This window comes from Leuciscus leuciscus (genome assembly GCF_965113295.1).
Source record: "Leuciscus leuciscus genome assembly, chromosome: 1".
Taxonomy (NCBI): domain Eukaryota; kingdom Metazoa; phylum Chordata; class Actinopteri; order Cypriniformes; family Leuciscidae; genus Leuciscus; species Leuciscus leuciscus.
The window spans coordinates 20,240,665-20,265,795 of record NC_138725.1 but is presented as its reverse complement, the minus strand read 5'-3'; the positions used below and the strand labels follow the sequence as shown (position 1 = coordinate 20,265,795).

Genomic DNA, 25,131 nt, shown 5'->3' with positions numbered 1-25,131 from the left:
TTCTGACTCACACAGCCTGCAAGTATGTTTTCATATTTTAAGAATTTGCTACTGACTATTCAAACGCGAGTTTTGAGCGGTAGCGCTTGCTTGTCATTTCTACGATCACAAATGCAGACATGGTTTTATGTTTACATAGTGTTCTCACCCCCGTAGTCTTCTGCTTTATCCGGATCTGATTCGGGCTCGAATTGATATGGTAGTACCGACATTATAACCTGTCATTATTGCTTTGAGAGCGGATGTTCCAAATATGGTAACGGGCAAATATGGTTTCCTTACACCTTTAACCCTTTCTTTAAAATAATATATCTCCCTAATATATCACTGTTTTTCTGCAGAGCTACTTTAGAGATGAAATTAACTAATTTAATAATTACTTGATGATCTTTACACTGGAACTGAATTAAAACTGAACTGACTTCAGCAGAAAAATGATACTATTTTCTTCTAGATCTGCTGGACAGATAAAACAAACATCGTTGCATTATTTTCCCGTTATCTCCGTAAAGCTGCTTTGAAATGATCTGTATTGTATAACACCCCAGCAAACAAGCCAGTGTGGGCCCACAGTGGGTAAGTGTGGGTTTTCTGTGGGACAGTGTGGGCAAGGGCAAACCCTTTGAGGCCCCATGTGGGCTTTCTGTGGGCAAGCCCACAGTGGGCTTGCCCAAAGAAAACCCACACGGGCCCCTAGTGGGTTAGCCCATTTGGGCCCCCATTAGGATTTACTGTGGGCAACCCACTGTGGGCTTGCCCACAGAAAGCCCACATGGGGCCCCAAAGGGTTTGTTTGCTTGTAGCAGCTGTTCCCAGACAGACTGGTTAAGTCAGACAGACCAGTACATTACAGTAGTTTAAACACCATTAGACTATTAGACCTCAATAAATCACAGCACTTTTAATACTAGTGCTGTCAAACGATTAAAATATTTAATCGTGATTAATCGCATTAATGTCATAGTTAACTCGCAATTAATCGCACATTTTTATCTATTCTAAATAAAGACTTGAGACGAAGGACCATATGTCCATATTTTCACATTATGAATAATAATATTTTTTTTAATATAATAACATTATATTATATATTTTAATTTTACTTGAAAATAGACAACAAAAGCTTCCCAATTCTATTGAGTTACGATTTTCCAGTGTCAATCTTGAAAATAAAAAGTTAGAGTAATTTACATTTCTGAAATGTGGAAGAGAGGTAGGCTATATGTCCAGTTAATGTGGAATAACAGTATAAGTCCATTCATCATATCACTTTAAACCACTGGAGATTTGATTCCTTTATCTTAGTTTTAATACAGTAACAGAACCTTAAAGAACATATTAAGCATTTCTTTCTTTCAATTGTTTTATTTTATTTATTTTTAAATCACAGAACAAATACAGACAATACAGTGCGAACAATTACCCCTCATTTACACTCCACACGCCTGTGGCGCATTACGGCTGCGACAAGGTTTTATTCTGTCCTCCACGCGGTGCCAACTCACACCGGGAGCATATCAGAAGCGGAGCAGTGAATATCACAATCACTGAGGCTCACCACGTGATTTGCCTGTCCGACGTGTTTTTCTGATTTTGGGGTTTCTAGTACCATGGATAAGTTGGCTAAATGTTTATGTTTTGTCCGGTGTAATTGCGTGCAATACGTTTGGGAGTCTGCACAGGGTGTTTATTTTGAAATTGACAGTTTTTTTTTTACTTTTATTTTGTATTTCCGGTGTGACTTGGACGCGCGTCCCAGGGGGGGCACTGTTTTTTATAAAATATTGAAGCTTCCCCGGGCGCCGCCATTGATTAGCGGACCATCACCTGCTGTTAGCATTCCATTGACTCCCAGGCGTCACTTTGACAGCGAATAACTTTACATCTGAGGCGTTTAAAGACTCCATTTGTCCATTATTTATTTCTAAACACGAAAATGTATAAAAGGCTCCATTACCTTGTATCTTACGTTATGGCCCCGTAGAAGGAATTTTTGTAAAAATAGGCTAACGATTGCGTCATAACCACGTGACTCTCTGTCGCACAGTAGAGAGATTACCGCATGGACAGGAGGAGAAGCTCGCGAGCAATCGGGGGGACGTGGAGGCAAAATGACAAAATAATTAATCAGAATACTTCCGTTCATAATTGATAGACACCGATAAACACTGCACGCTGACAGACAGCAAATCAGTTAACATTAGGCTAACGTTATTTAAGTTAACTTACATAACGTTACATGGGGTCATAACTATCATGTTAATGTGACCTAAAAATAACAGGTTTTACAATTCTAATTTTAATTGATAACTGAAATGAAATCAACCATCTGTAATATTTAATTAACTTAATTCAAGTTATAATGCAAGTAAAACATTTAGGCCATGAAATACTATGTATTCATTTAATATCATTAATGTAATAATTTCTTTTGCATGTACAAATTTCATCAGAACGTTTGTCCATACAGATACTGTAAATATTTGACTGAAATATACATTTTTGATTCCTTTTGAGAGGCTAGCTTACGCTATGGGAAAACCTCATTTTCTCGAGAATATTGAAGCAAACTTTTTAAAACGCGGTGCAGTCACACTATCCCCCAGTCGGAATATCTCCTTTCTGGGTATAGAAATAGGCAAGGCAAGGCAAGGCAAGTTTATTTATATAGCACATTTCATACACAATGGCAATTCAAAGTGCTTTACATAGAAGAAATTAAAATAATAAAAAGAAATAAGAATAATTAAAACAGTTTAGAAAAATAAAATAAAATACAGTACTTATAAAAAAAAGGAATATTATTATAGATCTTTCCTTCAAAATGATTCCCTTAAGACTTAAATCTTTCAACCTTCTTTTAACCTTCAATCTTCTTACAACTTCCATCTATCAACTTTCCTTTAACTTTCTTTTCTCCCTCATTTACTCGCACGTTCTTTTCACTTTCTTTAGCACTGCGTTCACATTCTTTCTCAGACGAAAACTTTAACATCGTCATTTAAATACTGTTCTACTTTCCAAACCCACATTAATACACGTCACTTTCACATTATCACCTTCTGAGTGGGCATTTACAGTTACGAACAGCGGCACAGTGCTCATTCAGTGCTCAAATAGACTCGGTGCGCATGAGAGCTCACAGAGGCACTCGCCTTCCCCTCAAGAAATTCCATAAGATGCTGGGTCTCAAGGCTTCGGCTTCACCGGTACTCCAACTAGGACTGCAGCGAATGCGTCCTCTCCAGCACTGGCTAAAACCACGGGTCCCAGCTCACGTGTGGCGATCTGGTCAATTACAAATCAGAGCGAGTCACGGCTGCATCAAAGCCCTGACTCCCTGGAAAGCGACCGAATGGTATTGGTCTGGCGTGAGATTGTTTTTCTCCTCGAGATCACACCCAATCTCGACAAATGCCTCCAGCTTAGGCTGGGGGGCCCTTTACAAGGATAGGCCCGTCTCTGGTCTGTGGTCAGACCCGGGGAAACGCCTACACATAAACTGTCTAGAGATGAAGGCGGTAGCCTTAGCCTTAAAAGCCTTTCTCCTATACTTAAAAGACCTCCAAGTCCTGGTCCGGACGGACAACAGGGCAGTGGTGTCCTACATAAAGCGCCAGGGTGGTCTCAGGTCAGACAGCCTGCACAGCATGGCCGAGAATCTCTTTCTCTGGTCCCAGCTCAACCTGTGCTCGCTGAGGGCGGCGCATGTACCAGGCGTTCTGAACTAGGGTGCGGAAATGCTATCCAGACGCAATCTTCTCCCAGGAGAATGGTCTCTTCACCCACAAATGGCTCAGCTGCTGTGGGATGTCTTCAGCAGGGCGGAGGTTTACCTCTTCGCCTCAGAAGACAACGCTCACTGCCAAATATTTTTTACAAAGAACAGGGATGCGCTCACCCACGACTGGCCGAGCCGCCCTCTGTACGCATTGCCTCCTGTCACGATGCTACCACAGGTCATCGAAAGGATCAGGGAGTGCAGATGTACAGTGCTGTTAACCTGTTAAGCTGCAACGCCACTTTTGAAAAATCCCCAGAAATGACATACCCAAACTGAAACAGATACAGTTCATGAACCCTTTGCACTAAAAGCACAAGTATGATCTCATTTGAAAGCTGACACCTGGTAGTTTATTGTAAATGTAGAATTAATTATTGTCATAATGAAAAAATTTTTTTTTAAATAGCTTCAAAGTTTTGTAAAGTTATTAGAAATTTATTTTTATTAAACATATTCATGAAAATAAAATTGAAGTGGGCCCTGGAGCAATCTAGAAATGCACTGCAGCTAAAGACATATGTGTGACCATGTTATATTTAAAATCTGAAAATGATAAGTCTAAAACTCTGTATTTGGTTAAATGTTTTTCAAGATCATGTCAAATTACTTTATTTTGATTAGACTCTAAAAATGCTACTGATGTTTAGTCATCATCTAAGTCATCTATCCAGTCTATTGTCTCTATTGTTTTGTGGTGCAAACGAGCCCCATTCAGTCTCAGTCTCCCCAGTGCACATTCACACACCTCTCCAGCCTGGTTATGGATCTAAATATGCATATCTTTTGTCTGCATTATAGTTACTAACGACTGGCTATTCACAGGCTATTCATAGGGTTTCAATCCCTAATTCATTTTATCAAAGTTCTCACTTATATTTGAAACTGTATCAAATGCACTAAAACATTTCAGAAAAGCATTACTATTTAGAAAAAAAACCCATAAAAGAATAACTTCTAGGTGACAGGTGCACCTGAGCTAGCTAGCATGTTAGCTTAGCACACCATCAATACACGACCATTTATGAGATTAAAACTATGTTTGTGCTTCAAACTTATTTTATAACGCAAGTCGATTGTTTTAAATAATCTTCTGTGATCTAATTTGGCTTCAGATAAAAAAAAATCTGAAAGAAAATATATTATTTATAGTATGCACGATGATAAAGTCTATATCGATTAGCATTACATTATAAATATAATCTATTATTATAAAAATACCTGGCATTGCTTGAAGAACACTCAAATATCAAATATCATTTGCAATCATGTTTATTGTCTTCAAAACGTCTATATCTGCATATTAAAGCGATCTCTGTGTTAGCTTTGTGTGTAGCTGCTATCAGTGACGTCCTTGAAGGTCACATGATTATGTCTCTTCTTCATGTTCCATATATGGAGTATTTTTGTGCATATAGCGCCCTCAGGCTATAGGTATGAATTGAAAACACAGCACATCTCAGTAAGAAGCGCTCATAATGATTACATCGACGCATTTGGGTATAAATTCAATAAATATTATTCCTGTCTATAGAAATATGATGTGAATCTATGAGAATATCAATATTTCTCCAAGTCTGCACATTTTTTAGCTAAAAGCCCTGAGGGACGTTGTTTTGTGAATCGCTGTCATGACAACAGCACGGAGTTTTTTTTTCTGAATGGACCAGCTGACGCTCATAATTCACATTAAAGGTATCAACGCATTTTTCCATTTCATAACTCCTGACACAAAATAAGACATAACTGTCACTATAAGTTTCTCAGAATACAATAGTTGTCAAATACTGAAACTTGAGTCTTATATCTTTTTAATGATGTATAGTTTGTCAAGGTAAAACATTTAATCTGATAGTAACTTTGAACTAAATAAATAAAAAAACGCTTCAGTGCGCCGACGCACTGGTGAGGGTTAACAGGTTAATAGCCCCCCTCTGGAGAACCCAGTGCTGGTACCCAGAGCTGTTACAGCTGACGGAAACAGCCCCGTGGCCGATTCCTCTAAGGAACGACCTCCTCACACAGGCAAATGGGACGGTTTCGAAACCCCATCCCGATTTATGGGCCCTCCACGCATGGCCCCTCAACGGGTACCCGGGTATCTCCCGGATAAGGTGCTGAAAACCATTTCGGAAGCGAGAGCGCCCTCAACGAGGCGCCTGTATGCTCAGAAATGGGCAGTGTTTGCTGGCTGGTGCGCTGCACAAAATGTAGACCCTCATTCATTCATGGTTACTAACGTAACCTCAGTTCCCTGAGATGAGAGAACGAGTATTGCGTAATCCACCGTGCTACTGTGCTGAGATCAGAGGATCGCTTCAGTCGTTTAAACCTAGAGCGCCTAGACGAGACACGCCAATATATAACGTCTGATCACGCCCATACTGGCGGGCTCTGACGCGCCAGGGTGCCACGCGTTCTGATTGGTTCTCGCGTCAAAGCCGCCTCGCCATAGTTCATGCAGTTGCCGCAGCACAGCCAATGACCGCACTCGCACTCAGTTGTGCTTGCGTTTTAAAAAGTTTGCTTCAATATTCTCGAGAAAAGGAGGTTTTTCCATAGCGTAAGCTAGCCTTACGCAATACTCGTTCCCTCATCTCAGGGAACTGAGGTTACGTTTGTAACCAAGTAGTTTCTTTTTCTCCCTTTTCCATATGTGTAACCAGATAATTGGTCCTGCTCTGTGTAAGTATTCTGTTGGAATCACTGTCATTGATTGTCTGTCATTTTTTAAATGAGATGTTCCTCACCCCTGAACAAATACTGTATTTGAAATGTGGTTTGTCCTCTCTCTTTTCCGTATTTATTGCCATCTAATCCTGATTGCAGAATTTAGCTCCAACCCCAGTTAAGCAGACCTGAACCAGTTGATCGAGGTCTTCAGGATCAACAGAAACTACAGACAGGCTGGAGCTAAACTCCTCCATGACCAGGACTGGACACCACTGCTGTAAGTGATCCATCTAGTCATGTTCAGAACATTTTGCAGTGGATCTCAGCTCTGGCCCTTGAGGACCACTGTCCTGCAGACTTTAGCACCAACCCTGGTCCAGCACACCTGAACAAGCTAATCAAGCTCTTTTAGTTAAAAGAGCAAGTGAGATTGATCAGGTCTGGACATAAACTGCAAGACAGTGCACTTCGAGGACCAGAGTTGAGAACTCCTGACATATTAATTAGTCAATAATCACTGATGAAAAAATAAACAATTTAATTTTTATAGATTTATGTAATATTTGACTAATATTCAGTCTTCTCTCTTTTTTCCTTAATTGTGATGTGTGTCAAACAGCTAAATAAACCCAAAAGAGAGCCACTCAGGCATAGGATCCCCATATTATGATGGTGTGGACAATCCTAGAGAGGCAGTGATCTACATTTGTTTGTGTAAATGTGTTTACAATATATTTTACAGTTTTTCTCGATTGCTTAAACACAGGCTTTTGAACTAAAATTATGTCTTTTTTTTATTATTATATTATATATATATATAATTTAGCTTAAAATTAGTAACCACAGTAAAGTAGGCTAGAGAATGTTGAAAGGAGGTTTGAAATGTGTGTGCACACACAAATTATCAGGCTACTCTAAGCATTTACAGTTAATAGTTATTACGCTATAAATATCTAGGTCTACAGATTCATGTGTGCAGTGGCCATATTACAGTTTTTCTCGATTGTTTATGCAGTTTGCATAATGTTATGTTAATGCGTATTGTTTATGTTACATGTTGTGGTCATTGTGTCTCAAGTACCAGAAATTGTGTGTAAACAATCGAGAAAACCTGTAATACCTGTGTATGTATTCAGCTACACAGTAAATTCCACAGTGTTAAATCAACACTGCTCAGAGCAAATATGGTCCCACTCTACAGAGTGTTAAAGTAACACTAAAGCGGTGTTAAAGTTAATGAGATAATTAAGTGATTAATTTAGTGATGATTGAGCATTATTGAAGACACCTGATGTTAACAAGCAGAATCACTGAAGGAGAAAATCATAAATTGTAAGTTACCATTATGGTGATGGGTGTTTGCTTTAGTTGGGCTCTTGACCCTTATATGTTTACTTTAAATTTTACTGTTGTTTGTCTGCTGTTATTGATGTATAACAGTCAAATGAACAAAGTAAAAGTGTGATCTGATAGTGTTGGTTATGTTTTGACATAATCATGCTGTGATCTGAAAAATGAAACTTATTGAAATAGTTTGGTTTATCTTGTTACCAGCAGCTTTGTGATTTTAACAGCATATGATTATCAATACTTTACTTATAATCCAAAATATTTCATAAACATTGTTCTGATCAAAACACTTTCAAATTAATTTATTTAGAAACACAGACATCAATAATCAGCCTGTGAATCTCAACAATGGTGACAATAATAAAGCATGTTGCAGTGGCTGCCACCAATCACAACTCATTAATGGCTCCCATCATGCATTGCGGTATGAATAAATTATGATCTGAATTGTCTATTTAATTTACTTTCCCTAATTGAATATTCTGCTCGTCACCATTGTTGAGATGCATAGACTGAATCTTGACGTCTGTGTGTGCCTAAAGGAAAGATTTTTTTGTTTTAAACAACTTTTAAGAAATCCTTTATATTATATAAAAAATTCTGGATATTTATGCAGATTCACAGTTATTTTGTAACCAACAACATAAATCGAAGTCAGAAATAAGGATCATAATGAGTTCAGTGATCAAGTTCAAATGATGAATTTCATAATATAACCAACACCATCAGATCACTTTTTTTTTCTTTGTTCATCTGGCAGTTATAACTCAGATACAACAGCCAAACTAACTCTAAAGTAAACATATAAGGGTCAAGAGCCCAACTAAAGCAAACACCCATCACCATAACGGTGGCTTACAATTTGTGCTTTTCTCCTTCAGTGATTCTGCTTGTTAACATCAGGTGTCTTCAATAATGTTCAATCATCACTAAATTAATCACTTAATTATCTCATTAACTTTAACACCGCTTTAGTGTTACTTTAACACTCTGTAGAGTGGGACCATATTTGCTCTGAGCAGTGTTGATTTAACACTGTGGAATTTACTGTGTACATCTAATTGTTTTGATAGTATTTAATTTTTTAGATTCTGAATATATTTTAATACGGTATTACTGTAGAAGTGTTGCAAATGTCTGTGTCATTCAATGTTGTATTAATGCATTCAGTGACTACATCTTCCAAACTACATATGTCACTAAGACACAATCACTGCCAAAACTCAGAGCCCATTTCTATACAGTCTATTCAAAACTGTTAAATATAAGTTCAAAACTGATGATAATACAACATTGAACACCTTCTCAAAACTCTACACGCAGTGATCACAAGATCAATCTGCTGCTAAACTGAGATATTTCAATTGACATGAATTCATTTCTCACTTAAACACAAAGACCAACAGAACTTGATTTATTATACAGGCCAATTTGCACATGATTACATATTATTTCCAAGACTATTATATCTAAGTTCAAAACCTTACAACACAAAAATTAATAAGACTGAAATTTGCAATATTTCTATACCACACTGAAATATATTCAAAAAATAAATAAATAAATAAATAAATAATAATAATTAAGATTTAACTAAACACGCACACAAGTCTTAGTCTTTCATTTTCTTCACCATCTATACAAAAGGAAATCATTTTGTACATGAATATAAACATGAACCATGTAACATAAACTGCATTGAATTCTGAACAGCAGAAAGTAGTGCATATTGCTGCCTGTAGTTTTTTGTTTTGTATATTTAATTGTGTTTGTTGCGTGAAACCTTTACTAGTGTTCTGAAAAAATGACATAATTTGAGACATGAATGATGTGTTTTGGTAGTTTTAATGCGTTTTGAATCTGAAATTAACTGCAGTGAAGCTGAAAGTTGGTTAAGACTGTAAGCTCCAATCACCGGCCCATTCAGCTTTTGATGGACCCTTTCTCGTGCTCAAGTGGTCACGCCTGAGTTTGGGGGATAAACACAAATGGTTATCTATAATCTTTATTGGGGCATCTTCCCACATCAGAAGAACAGGCATTGTTTTCTTTTTTCTAACTGTTCTGCTGCTGCGGGAATGAAACTTCTTTACCATTCGCACCAGAACTATTTATTTTGACCTCTCATAAAACAACTGGAGACAGTAGGTTTGTGTGTTTTGCATGCCTGAATGAGACCTGGAGGGGAGAAGATAGTGTGAGGGGTCAGGAACTCAGCATGGGGGGGAAGAGATGAGATTGGAGAGGTTGTGTTGTGCTCTCTGTCCCATAGATCTCTTCTTCAGATTAGTGAGTTTTATTGTTTTATTGCAGGTTCGAATTCTTGAATTCAGTCTTAGTAAAAATCCATCCTTACAAGACAACGGAGTGAAGAGCTTTGGAAAAAGTTATAAGTATTGAGAAATACATACATTCTAATTTAATTTAATTAGAATGTAACATTATAATCTTGTTGGTTAACAGATTATGATAGGGTTACAAGCATCACCTGTCAGTCAGGGGAAAAATGTAATGATGTAAAACATAAAAAAAAAAATCAGGTTAATTTAAGCCCTAAGGGAAACAATGTTTACTTTTTATTACTGCCAATGTCTGAGAGACCACAACCCATAAGATTGGTCTTTCATTACAGAAAAGAGGGTCTCCACTTTGTTGCTAAAGTTAAAAATGTGTAATTGCTGCTAATATACAGTATCAAATCATAAATCATGTTATATCATTTTATAATTGTATTAAAATGTATACCTTTTTTAAAAGAACTGCAACATGTTCAAAACTGAAACCAAAGGAAGAAATAAGCATTCCTCTGACTTACTCCTCTGACTTTTTTGTAGCGCTTTGGGTTGGAGAAAAGCGCAATATAAATAAAATGTATCATCATTATCATCATGTGATCATATTTACGACTTTTGTGATAAATCTTGCTGCAGCATTTTGGACCAGTTGAAGGCGAGCGATTTGTGACTTGGAAATACCGCAATACAATGAGTTGCTGTAGTCTAAATGGGAAGTAATAAAAGCATGAACAGCCATCTCTAGTGTTTTGTCAGTTAGGAAGTGTTTAATTTTAGACAAAAGACGGAGTTGATAGAAACTAGATCCAATTACCGAAGATATTTGTTTGTCAAATTGTAAAGGCTCATCTAAAAGCACACCCCAATTCCGCACGTGTGTAGATCTGAATGCAGATAAGCTCCTCAAATCGATGCTGGGGGTCTTAAAATGAGCAGTGGGGCGAAAACTATCACCTCAGTTTTGTCTTCATTTAAAGACAAAAATTTTTGAGCATGCCAAGATTTAACCTCATCTAAGCATAATAAAAGAGAAATTAATGAGAATTTAACAGTTAAAAAGATAATGTAAGTAATTTTCAAACTAAAGCAATACACTACACAACTGCGTGCAAAATGTAAAATATTGTTAAATACATCTACAACATTGTTTACAAACAAACCCTATAAACACTATAAGGGCTGTATTATGCAAGCCAGGCCAGTAGTTGATGTCGCTTTGTCAAAAAAAACCCCGGCGAACACGTAATACTCATGAACATGTGAACACGTGATCATAAGTACGCATGTGAACATGTTATATACTTGTGCATGACCTGCCTGATCTCATGAAAATGCATCTCTATAACACGCATTGTGTTTATCGTGCAATTTTTAAGCGAAAATTAGTTTTTTACATGCATATGATACACACTTTATTGCGTGTAATACACACGCACTCTACAACACTAATCCTAACCAAACATACAATATATATATATATATATATATATATATATATATACATATATATATATATATATATATATATATATATATATATATATATATATATATATACATATATACATATATATATATATATATATATATATATATATATATATATATATATATATATGTATATAAAGTATATATAATATAACTTATAGTTAACATAACAAACAAAATAAAGACAGACTTAGGCTATGTTCACACTTAGCGTCTTTTTTCAAACTGCCAGCGTCTGTTCTACATTATAACCCTATGGAGTAAACCGTTTTTTCAAAAAAGTCCTGAGCGCTTTTTTAGACGCCACCGCCGGCGTCTTTTTCTGCAGCTCAGAGCGTCTTTTTAAGTTGAAAAAAGTTCAACTTTTCTGAAAAGAACGCCCTACGTCAAGCGCCTTTTTGACAGCTGACCAATGACAAGCGAGTAGCGAGACCTGTCGTTTCCATAACAACAAGAACAACTGTCTGTCGTGCACCCACAAACGTCTTTGTGAACCGACATTCTCCTCCCCGGTAACTTCAAAAGCCAACGCAAGAGCCAACTTTCTCTTTCTCGACATTTTTTGCATCACACAGCACTAGGCTACTGTTGCAGCTGTTGTTATAGCAACAAAAGACGCGCTCGGCTGCTATTTGTAACCAAACGCTGCCAGCGTTTTTTTTTGCTAAAAAAAACGCCGTTGTCAACTTTTTCTTGTCAAAAAAGACGCTAAGTGTGAACATAGCCTTAACTGTTCACACACACACAGTTCCATTGCAGGCTATGAAGTCCCCTGTTGGATAGGTAGACATCGTTCAGAGTTGAGATTCCATCTTGGCATGTTTAAGATTTTTTGTTGTTGTTGTTGCATATTTGAAGTTATATTATGAAAAAAGACCTTAAAATAAAATGTTGTATTTAATTTTTGTTTCAAAATGACAGCAAGTCAACTTAAAAGTTTTGAATTTGATCTTATAGAAATGTCTACTGATGGATGGTAAGTCGAGCGACATATGTTTGGTTGCATTTAAATTGAGCAATATTTCAAACACTGAATATCTCTGTACATCAACATCCAAGAAACAAAGGAAAAAAGAAAATAAGGACATGTCTATTGATTTTTTTTTAGAGTAGAAATTGCAGCCAATACTTTCAGTTGCATTATTAATATCTTAATAATATAATAATAATTACATCATAATTATAACATTGCGTTGCAGATCCCCTCTTGGCACGTTTAAAAAAAAAAAGCATATTTGAAGTTATATTATGAAAAATATTAGCATCCTATTAATCATTAGTTATGCATTAGTAAACAGTTAAATCATAATTCATAAAACAGACATTAATAAGCAGTTTATAAATACAGCTTTAAATGATGTATTATTGATTTAGAAGCATATCTATAATGTGTTTAATTGTATTTTCATACTTTATTAATTATCAATTTATCATTTCTAAATGAAGTATTGCATTATTTATGTAGCCCACATAAATTGCACAGGGCCAAAGTAATTGCTGTTATTCTCCATTCCCCTAGATGGCGCTGCTTCATGTGTATTGGCTGAGCCACTCGGTTGTGTAGCTAGAGAAGATGAGCGATCTTTTTTTCCTTTTTCCTTTTCTATCCTCTCGTCAAGTGCCTCGTGAGATGAAGACAGTGAGATAAATATAGTGAAGCAGACCATTTAATACACAGGAGAAAAGATTTTTATGTTTATATAATCTTGTAAGAGTGGCAAGAAGCCTTAGTTATTGTAAACTGCCGTTTACACTTTTGTTTTTTTCTTTGGATGAGTTTAAGAATCTCCGATTGGTTTTTTTGTTGTGCATATTTTGCCACTGTTGAGAGAGTGATTCTACGGCGAGCCAGTGATCCAGTGATTCAGCGATTCAGTGACTCAGCGATTCTGGAGTGTGACTGTAACCAGTGGCCATCAACTCGCTAAGCTGGTGGACTGCACGCTTTTGGATACATCATACAGATAAGATTTATGAGATCTCCAACGTTATCACACACTGCCCGGGTAGTGATTTGAAATAAGGCCTTTTATTCAACAAACCACACAGGAACTGAATTGAAACTCAACTGAGTTGAACATTGAACTAATTGAGCGGACTGACTTTTTTTTCTTTCTTTCACTGACTGACTATTTTTTGGGGGGAATTTGTTATTGTTTTTTTCCTAATTGATTTCACAATCTATGTGGAATGTAAAAATAAATGTTTTGATTTTGCATTTGTTATTCAAACAGTGGTCGTAGCCAATTCATTTCAAGAGCCGAACCTAATTCTGATTTCTAATGATTGAATATCATTAATATAGGTTATTGTGATATTCTCATTGGTGATTTAAGTTGCGATAGTTACATCTAGTGGCGAGCCAGCCAGGAGTGTTTTGAGCACGACCAAGTCAGTAAACGTACATTCCAGAGTTCTAGATACGTACTGCTACTTCTGTGACTTACAATTTTGTTTTATTTTTGTGAGGTGTCATTACTGATTGTATTGAGTGAAACTGTTTACAGTGTAGACATGGATATAGAACAGGAATTCGGTATTAAGGCAGACCGGTCCATTGTTGTGTTAGGCGTTACCCACACTGATACAGACAAAGATATCACTGAAACCCTTGAAAAGTATGGCACAGTAGCTAAAGTAGTTAGGCTGTCAAACACAGAAGAAGTGGATAAATGTAATGTCATTGTAGAATTTGAATCAGCCGCTGCTGTTGTTAAGCCCAAGTTACCTTTTGACATACAGAATATCAATGACACTGTAGTGACGTGGCGTGTTGATAGCATTAAAGTACTCACACAGACAGTCACAGACTCTAGCGACTCTGATGGCAGTAGCAACACTGATTCTGACCATAGCACAACGCCCCTCATTCATAGATCCAGGAAGAAAACAGACGTTAATAAGCCCTCCCCACATGCTTCCACGCAAGTGAAGATGAAGCCCAAATCAACAGCTAAGGGAGGAGTCGCTCCCACTTCGACTGATGATCTGGATGAGGAAGTGTTGAACCCACCAGAGGTGAGACGCATTGTTGTTGAACATGTGATAAAAAATGATGCACCGAAGTCTCAAACTGAATCCAAGAGGTTGCGTTCATTCTCTGGCAGAGTGCCTAAGCCACCAGGCGAAGCCGACTTTGAAACATGGCTACTCCATGTAGAGCTTATGTTCTGCGACAATGTCTCTGTTGAAGCACAGAGGAGAAGAATATTAGAGAGTTTGCTTCCTCCAGCCTCAGATATCGTCAGGCAGCTAGGCTCATCGGGTCATCCCAGAGACTACATGAGGCTGTTGGAGTCTGCTTATGGCCTGGTAGAAGATGGTGAAGAGATATTTGCCAAATTCCTGAACACAAACCAGGATCCAGGAGAAAAGGCTTCCACTTACCTGCAGAGATTGCAAACGCTGCTGAGCACTACAGTGAAGAGAGAAGACGTGAGGCTGCAGCTCTTGGGTCTGGCCAACATCCACCCCCACTCCAAGCTGAGGCTCAAGTTCACCAAGCAACTCCCCAAGTTACACCTAGAGCACAGCCAAAAGCCTGGTTCTGTTTTAGATGTGGGGACGACGGCCACATAGCCAGAATGTGTGAGAACCCCATGAACAAGGAGGCAGTAGACCTGAAGTACAAAGAACTGAAGTTAAAGCAAGATGAGTGGAAAGCAAGACAGGGCTCTTTAAACTGGGCGAGGCTCCGGTAGAGGGACGTCCCGGAGCCAATGACAGAGACAGTAGTCCTAAAAACAAATGGAAAACCCAAAGGGCCAAGTGTTTCTCCATTGGACCCACTAGAGACGATCTCATGAATGGATTAGTTGGATCAAGATCATTAGTTAACGTCACCATTGGAGGAATTCAACATGAGTGTCTCATTGATTCAGGCTCACAAGTGACCACAATCTCCAAGTCGTTTCATGACTCCCATCTAGCTTCTCATCCAATTTGTCCTTTGGCTAACCTCATTGAAGTAGAGGGAGCAGCAGGCCAGCGTGTACCTTATATTGGTTACATTGAGATTGATATACTCTTTCCAGAGACTTTCACGGGTAGCCCCAAGACGGTTAGCACACTAGCCCTCGTCGTTCCTGATTCAAGTGTCTCCGTCCATGTCTCTGTCCTTATTGGCACTAATGCTCTGGACGTTTTGTATGAAGGGTTCAGTGAGGAGATTGGTGAGCCTGTCCTTGAAAACTGTGCGTACGCTGTTCTCATCCAACATCTGCACAGTCTGTATAAGAACAGAACACAAGACAAAAACAGAGTGAATAAAGTAAAACTTCTTCACAAAAAGTCAATAGTCGTCCCTGCAGGCCAGAAAGTGGCAGTAGATGGCTATACAAGGAACGTGAATAGTCTTCCTGGCACTACCCTATTGGTAGATTTCCCATCCCATTCATACTTACCAAGCGGGTTGACTTTTTGCAGTTATGTCATGTCAAGTCCCAGACAGACGTCTTTTAAAGTGCCTGTTTTGCTCAAGAATGAAACCCCACACAGCATTATAGTGCCAGCACACTGTGTCTTGGCAGAGCTCACCGCTCCATTATCTGTTTCCCCACTTACCTCTTTAACGGGCGAGGACCTAACCAAGAGCAAAAAGTCACCCTCTGCTAGCACCACAACTGGGTGCTACACACTGCACTCAGTGTCTCCAAAAAACCCCATCACTTTCAATTTTGATGATTCGCCTCTCTCCGAAGAGTGGACAGAAAGGATTACAAAGAGGCTGAATTCAATTTCTGAAGTCTTTGCAAGTGGTGACCTTGACTATGGACATACAACAGCAGTCAAGCACAAGATCCGTCTTTCTGATCCAACACCCTTTAAGCAAAGAGTGAGACCCATCCACCCATCCGATTACGAAGCTGTCCGGCTCCACTTGGAAGAGCTGTATGACGCAGGCATCATAAGAGAGTCTGAGAGTCCATTTGCATCACCTGTTGTAATCGTAAAAAAGAAGAGTGGCAAAATTCGATTATGCATTGATTACAGAAAATTAAATGCTCAGACCATCAAAGATGCATACGCTTTGCCAAATATTGAGGAGACTTTTACAGCTCTAACAGGATCGAGATGGTTCTCTGTGATGGACTTGAAGTCAGGCTTCTATCAAGTGGAAATGGCAGAGGAGGATAAGCATAAAACAGCCTTCGTCACTCCCATGGGATTTTGGGAATTCAATAGGATGCCGCAAGGGGTAACAAACGCTCCAAGCACATTCCAAAGAGTCATGGAGAAATGCATGGGCTCCTTGAACCAAAAAGAAGTTCTTGTTTTTATTGATGACCTTATTGTGTTCTCAGAAACCCTTGAACAGCACGAGGAGAGACTTATGCGAGTTTTGAACAGACTGAAGGAGTTTGGGCTCAAGTTATCGCCTGAGAAGTGTCATTTTTTCAAGAAGTCAGTAAAATACTTGGGACATGTTGTCTCGGAGAATGGAGTGGAAACTGACCCTGAAAAGATTTCTGCACTCACAACTTGGCCCCAACCACACAATATTAAAGAGCTTAAGTCCTTTCTTGGATTCACCGGATATTACAGGAGATTCATCAAGGACTTTTCAAAAATTGCAAAGCCTCTCAATGATCTCACTGCTGGCTACATTCCAGCAAGGCGGAAATGCAAAGCCAAGTCCTTTTCCATCACTGACCTTAAGTCACCCTTTGCTGAAAAGTGGACAGTTAAGTGCGAACAAGCATTCAGGACTCTCATTGACAAGTTAACAACCGCTCCAATTTTGGGCTTTGCCAATCCTCGACTGCCATATGTTCTCCATACCGATGCTAGTCTTCATGGCCTTGGGGCGGCTCTGTATCAACAGCAAGATGGACAGATGAAAGTTATTGCCTACGCCAGTAGGGGGTTATCAAACTGTGAGAGGAGATACCCCACACACAAGCTAGAATTTCTTGCCCTTAAGTGGGCAATAACTGACAAATTGTCTGACTATCTCTATGGAGCTGAATTCACTGTTGTCACCGACAACAACCCCCTGACTTATATACTATCATCTGCCAAACTAGACGCTGCTGGCCACCGGTGGCTTGCAGCCCTGTCAAACTTCAACTTCAGTATCCAGTATCGGGCCGGCAAGAGAAATCAGGACGCCGACGGCTTATCTAGGCGCCCACATGACCATGATGAGACAGACCTGAGTGCCAAAGCTGAAGACGATAGAGTGTTGCAGTTCCTCTCAAAGTTTCTAAAAGAACAGAGTGATTCCAATTTTCCAAGAGAAGCAATTAAAGCTGTATGCCAGAGACATGAGCTAGATGGATCTTCCAGTACAGAGGAAGAGGGTAATCACTCGCCTGTGATTGTTGAATCCCTTGCCATGGATGCAAGTGCTATCCCAGCCGAGTTCACTCATGCTGATATGCTTCCAGGATCCAGCACCCTTCCTAGAATGTCACAGTTGGAATGGGCTGCAGAACAGAGAGCTGATCCAGTAATCAGTAGAATTCTGGACATACTCACCACAGGAAAACGCCTCTCCTATCGTGTCAGACAGAAAGAGGACAGAGAAGTCCAACTCTTGCTTCGAGTGCAGGATCAACTCGTCATTGACAATGCGGTCCTTTACCGTAAAAGGATGAACAGCGGTGAGCCACTTTTCCAGCTTGTTCTTCCCACAAAATACCGTGAAACAGCTCTAGAAGGGCTCCACGATTCACTTGGACACATGGGATTTGAGAGGACCATAGACCTTGTCCGAATGCGCTTTTATTGGCCAAAAATGTCTACAGACGTAGATAAGAAGTTGCGAACTTGTGAGAGATGTATTCGTCGCAAAGCAAAAGCTGAGAGGACAGCCCGTCTTGTGAACATTAGGACCAGCAGACCGCTCGAACTAGTCTGCATGGATTATCTGTCTTTGGAACCTGATGGCCGTGGGACAAAGGACATACTAGTAATAACTGACCATTTTACAAAGTATGCTGTTGCAGTACCTACTGCAGACCAGAAGGCCAAGACAGTAGCCAAAACATTGTGGAACAGTTTCTTTGTTCACTATGGCATACCTGAGCGTCTACATAGCGACCAAGGTCGGGACTTCGAATCTGCTGTAATCAAAGACCTCTGCCTGCTGTTGGGGATCAAGAAAACTAGAACCACCCCTTATCACCCACGCGGCAATCCTGTGGAACGGTTCAATAGAACGCTTTTGGAGATGCTTGGGACTCTAGAAGAAGAAAGTAAGGCCAGGTGGCGTGACTACGTGCAGCCTTTGGTGCACGCATACAATTGCACCAAAAACGACACGACAGGGTTTTCTCCTTATCAGCTAATGTTCGGGAGACAGCCAAACCTCCCTATCGATGTGGCCTTCGGACTAAACCCAGAGGGGCAGAGCAGAACCACTCACACTGATTATGTGAAAAGGCTCAAAGAAAATCTGCAGGAGAGCTACAAACTTGCAGTGGAACACAGTGAGAGAATTGCTCAGAAAAACAAACAGAGATATGACATGAAAGTAAGAGAAACCATCTTGGAAGTAGGAGACCATGTCCTTGTCAAGAATGTTGGAGTGCGGGGCAAACACAAGATAGCTGATCGTTGGAGTCGAACTGTGTACAAAGTAGTAAAACACATAAACGATTCTCCTGTCTATGTTGTAGCACCTGTTCATTCTGATGGCCCTGAAAGGACACTGCATCGTGACTTGCTCTTACCTTGTGGTTTCCTGGCTCCATCCATCGAAGCAGAAGTGAATCAGCATAAGCAAAAGAAAGGCACAGTGCAACCTGCTCAGATTCCAGTGTCTGAAGAGAGAGAACAGCTGAGATCATATGAGAGTGAAGAGGAAGTTGATTACGACTACCCAGAGGAAGCGCTGGTGACAATTTACCCACCCGTCACTGTTGTCCATGAAATCCCTCATACTGACCCTAAGCCTTCTTCAGGAGAGGAAAAATCCATCATAAGCCCCGAGGAATCAAGCCTGAGACCTGAAGCTGAGGTATTCCATCCAACAGAGAATTGGAAAGGAAAGCTTCACAAAGTCAAAGGGGGTAATGATTTGCCTAATGACATAGGAGAGAAAGTTGATGTGAGTCCTGCAATCGAGAAAGTTGAGATGAGTCCTGCAATTGAGAAAGTTGAGATGAGTCCTGCAATTGAAAAAGTTGATGTGAGTCTTGAAATTGAGAAAGATGATGTGGTACAAACCATACCTGAAAAAGAACATGGAGACAAAGAGGAACCTGTGAGGAAAGAAAACCATGATGAACAATCAGAGCAACATGAACCTGAGGATTCGAGTGTGAATGATGTCCAACAACAAGACACAGAAGTGCGAAGATCAGTTAGACAGAGGGTAGAGCCTGACCTGCTGACTTACCAGACGTTAGGAAATCCCTTGACTTTAGTTATGCACTCCTTGTTGAATGGTCTTGACCAGGCTTTTACAAAAGCTTTGGACTTACATCCCACACTTAATTTTACCACTTTAGGAACAGACCAAATGACTACTATTTAAGTAGGTATAGGTACATGCAGGGACGCATGCACATTCAGGGGGGGAGGATGTAGCCCACATAAATTGCACAGGGCCAACGTAATTGCTGTTATTCTCCATTCCCCTAGATGGCGCTGCTTCATGTGTATTGGCTGAGCCACTCGGTTGTGTAGCTAGAGAAGATGAGCGATCTTTTTTTCCTTTTTCCTTTTCTATCCTCTCGTCAAGTGCCTCGTGAGATGAAGACAGTGAGATAAATATAGTGAAGCAGACCATTTAATACACAGGAGAAAAGATTTTTATGTTTATATAATCTTGTAAGAGTGGCAAGAAGCCTTAGTTATTGTAAACTGCCGTTTACACTTTTGTTTTTTTCTTTGGATGAGTTTAAGAATCTCCGATTGGTTTTTTTGTTGTGCATATTTTGCCACTGTTGAGAGAGTGATTCTACGGCGAGCCAGTGATCCAGTGATTCAGCGATTCAGTGACTCAGCGATTCTGGAGTGTGACTGTAACCAGTGGCCATCAACTCGCTAAGCTGGTGGACTGCACGCTTTTGGATACATCATACAGATAAGATTTATGAGATCTCCAACGTTATCACACACTGCCCGGGTAGTGATTTGAAATAAGGCCTTTTATTCAACAAACCACACAGGAACTGAATTGAAACTCAACTGAGTTGAACATTGAACTAATTGAGCGGACTGACTTTTTTTTCTTTCTTTCACTGACTGACTATTTTTTGGGGGGAATTTGTTATTGTTTTTTTCCTAATTGATTTCACAATCTATGTGGAATGTAAAAATAAATGTTTTGATTTTGCATTTGTTATTCAAACAGTGGTCGTAGCCAATTCATTTCAAGAGCCGAACCTAATTCTGATTTCTAATGATTGAATATCATTAATATAGGTTATTGTGATATTCTCATTGGTGATTTAAGTTGCGATAGTTACATCTACAAACCAGTTATTTAGGTGTTGTCAGTGATTAATAAGATCACTTAGGAAGTTTAAGTAAATGTAGTAGATTCAGGTAGTTATAAAGCATTTAGTAGTGGTCAGTTAACTATTTTGCGAGCTCATCTAAAGTGAGGACTAGTTATGCTTTGTAAAGCATTTATAAAGGAGATTTAAAGACTCATTTATCTTCTTAACAGAAAAAAGGAAACAAACACACACAGTGATAGAGAACATAGAAATATTAACAGCCTTTAAATCTCCTTTATAAATGTTTTACAAAGCAAATAACTAGTCCTCACTTTAGATGAGCTCACAAAAATAGTTAACTGACCACTACTAAATACGTTATAACTACCTGAATTAACCATGAATTACAGTAGACATACATGTTAATAAAACATTTATTAACACACTAACCATTACTATATTTCTGAATAATAAGATGTATGAATGTACATTGAAATAGTTTAATCATTTGCTCACACTTTCTAAGTGATCTTATGAACCACTGACAACTCCTTAATAACTGCTTTGTAAATGATGCTATACTTCATTTAGAAATGATAAATTGATCATTAATAAAGTATGAAAATACAATAATTAAACACATTATAGATATGCTTTTAAAACAAGAATAAATAATTGATAGCTGTATTTATATACTGCTTATTAAAGTCTATTAATGCTTTATAAATGAATGAACTGTTTACTAATGCTTAACTAATGATTAATAGTGTGGAGTTATTATAAAATGTTACTGAAAGCTCCTGAACTAAGCGGCCAGTTACACAGCAGCTCTACAGTCTCAGAGCCTCTCTAGGACAGCAAGCCATTCAAACAATAGAGAAGTGTGAACGACATGTGTTAATGGGGCATTGCAGTTCCTGTTCCAGGCTACAGGAGCGCTGCTGAGTATGGACTTAAACACACACACACACACACACACATGTAGGTCCCCACTTGGTCAAAAATGTAAAAAAATCACCAGAGTGTGTTTTAGCTGATTTGAACATGTTTTAAAGCATGACCAACAGGGGACTTGAAAAATGTCCCCACTTGGCTCGGCAGTCCCCTGTTGGTGAGTGTGTAACGACACCAAGGTCCCCACTTATATAGGTAGATGAGTACACACACACACACACACACACACACACACACACACACACACTGTTTAAAAGCAAAACATATTTATCCAACCCCATTTAAAAACAGTCTGTCGGTGCCATCTTTTGGACATTCATCATATTGCATTGGTTTTCATTTCTTGTCCTCAAACAGAGCACTAATCTGTTTATTTTTAAGTCACACATTCTACATTGATTAAAAAAGAAAATCAAAATGTGTTTTAATGGTAGTATTATTTTATACAGAAATAAATTATGTATAATTCAGCTGAGAATAAAGTTAGTGTTAATTAAATTTTAAGGAAAACAAATATATTGATCTGAAATATAGCAAATTCATTTTAAATTCATTCAGGTACAATTACCAAACATACCTCAAGGTCTTTTTGTCTTTTTGTTCATTTAATTAATAAACTAATTATATAAAACTATTGTCAGTGCACTACAAATAAACTGGTTTTATGCCTTTACTTTATTAAAGGTGCTCTAAGTGATGTTGGGTGACGTCACTTCTTGTTGACGTTTAAAGTATTGTCAAACAAAACAGAGGCTAGCTAGACCGTCCCCAAACCACACTCCCCAAACCACACCCCAAATTGTTCTTGTCGGTTACTGGCTGGAACAGTTAGTTATGTTTCGTGGTGCGGGTTAGCCCAGTTTGTTTTTGTTGCCGTTTGTGGAGCCTGTGGTGTCTACAGTGTGTTCAGGGGACAGGCAGCTAGCGGAGAGTGAGGAGATGTTTGCTGTATGTGACAAAAAATGTTTGGGCCTAAAAAACGTGTGACATCGCTTAGAGCACCTTTAATAAAACTTGTTTAAAAAATATAAGGCTTAAGACATTTATTTTCCTTTGGTGGTCCAGCCTGAGACATGCACAAAAAAAAAAAAAATTGCCTTCGACTTTTTTGTTTTGTTTTTCCCTCCATTGTACCGAACTCGTACCGAACCGTGATGTCTGAACCAAGGTATGAACAGAACCGTGACTTCTGTGTACCGTTCCACCCCAAATTCCCTGTGTGAGAATTTGGAAAGCGTGAATCAAAAAGAATACTTACTGTACATGGCAGAAACAATGACCGTTTTCTGAAGTGTAAAAAGAAGAAGAAAAAAACCACTGAATATCTGAGTCAATGTGCAGATTAATTATATACAAATACAATCTAAAGAGAAATCATCACTGATCAATCAATATGCTATGCCTATGATCATAAAATGTCTATAATCATAGACAGTAAGTCTGAATAGAATAGTGAGAAATAGAATACTTACTGAGCAGAACAAATGATCTGATTTCACAAGAAGAAAGGGAACAAAAAAATAAATTAAACAAATTAAAAGTCAAATATTACATAGGTCTGCATGGATAAACATGTACTGATAAACTTTATTCAGTCAATAGAAATTATTACACCAATATGTTACGAATACGAACATCATAAGTAGACTATACTGCAACAAATTATGGAAAGAAAAATAATTGGGTGGACAATATGTGCTAGAATATGTTTATGTTGCATTTCATAACCGGCTACAGATCTACAGACATTATATCAAAATGCTATACTCTTATCAGTAAGTGTTATCATTTATACTTAGTCCCGGAGTTAACAGACATTTAACGGCACTTTAAAGGTTGTATCAGTGATTTCAGGCCCAAACATAAATGATCACATTCATCTAATATTTCCTAACGATCCGCTAGCTGCCCGCCCCATAAGCATGCCGTCAAAAAAACGCGTCTCTGTAGGCAGCCTAGGCTCTGAGATCTGCACACAAAAACAGTTGGGTTCACCAACCACTCAAAACCAAAATAAATAGTGTTCCAACCAATCAAAGACTGGGGGAGGGTGTTGTGAGGTTTTTGGGCGGGCAGCTGGCAGATCGTTAGGAAAGATTAGATGAATGAATTAACTGTACAAAATCACCATGTGGCAGAGAAAAATAGTTACTTCTTACATAATTTAATTTCTTCCTGATGTAAACATGGCCTAAATATTTTACTTTGATTGCACATTATTATTACTTATAATGCAAATCTTCTCTCTCTCCAGCGAGGTGATGAAAGAGAGCTCGCACGCTCACAGCCAAAATAACGTACTTGGTTACTTACGTAACCTCGGTTCCCTTAGAGGTTGGGCCACTCGTGGGCCAACGCATCCCTGTTCTTTGAAAAGAAGATTGGGCAGTGACAGTTGTCTTCTGAGGCAAAGAGGTCTACCTCTGCCTTCCCGAAGACCTCCCATAGTAGGAGAACCGTCTGGGGGTGGAGTGACCATTCTTCTGGGGGAACGTTGCCCCGAGAAAGCATGTCTGCTCCTGTGTTCATCGTGCCCGGCATAGACCCCTCTTTCTGCCGGCTAGGACGGCTTTTTGGGCTCATGGTCGAGCGTGAGCTTCGGCCGGGGCCCCTGGCGCTTAGGGAACGGGTACCGTTTCGCGGGCTTCAGGTGCTGGCTGGTTTCAGCCGCTGGGCGGGGCTGGTGAACCTGTGGCACTGACTTTTCTGGCCGCGGCGTGCTCTTGGGGCGCCGTGAAGCCGAGCTGGAGCGTTTAGGAAGAAAGTGCTTCATTGCACTTGAAGCTTTCTGAGCCTCGGTGAAACGCTCTGCGAAGCCGTTGACCGATGGGCCAAAGAGACCAGTTGTGGAGACCGGAGAATCGAGGAAGGCGGTTTTGTCTGCGTCCCTGATCTCCGTTAAATTAAGCCATAAATGGCGCTCCAAAACCACCAGGCTGGCCATATTGCGACCGAGGGCTTGCGCCGTGGTCTTTGTAGCCCGTAGCGCCAAATCCGTAGCACTTCGGAGGTCCTTAAAAGCGTCCGGTTCAGGTCCTGACTCATCCATAGAGCGGAGGAGCTTAGCCTGGAACACTTGAAGAGTCGCCATGGCGTGTAGTGCGGAGGCGACTTGACCGGCGGCAGCATAGGCTATAGCCGAAGTAGTCCTGCACGGTTTAGATGGGTGAACCGTCTTTGACCTCCAACTACCTGCAGT

At 39.4% G+C, this 25,131-nt stretch overlaps 1 protein-coding gene across 1 annotated transcript in view; it reads left to right on the top strand.

Moving 5' to 3' along the window:
• Positions 1–25,131, top strand: part of LOC309501752 (uncharacterized protein) — a 183,773-nt gene that overhangs the window by 38,521 nt on the left and 120,121 nt on the right. The window lies entirely within an intron of this gene.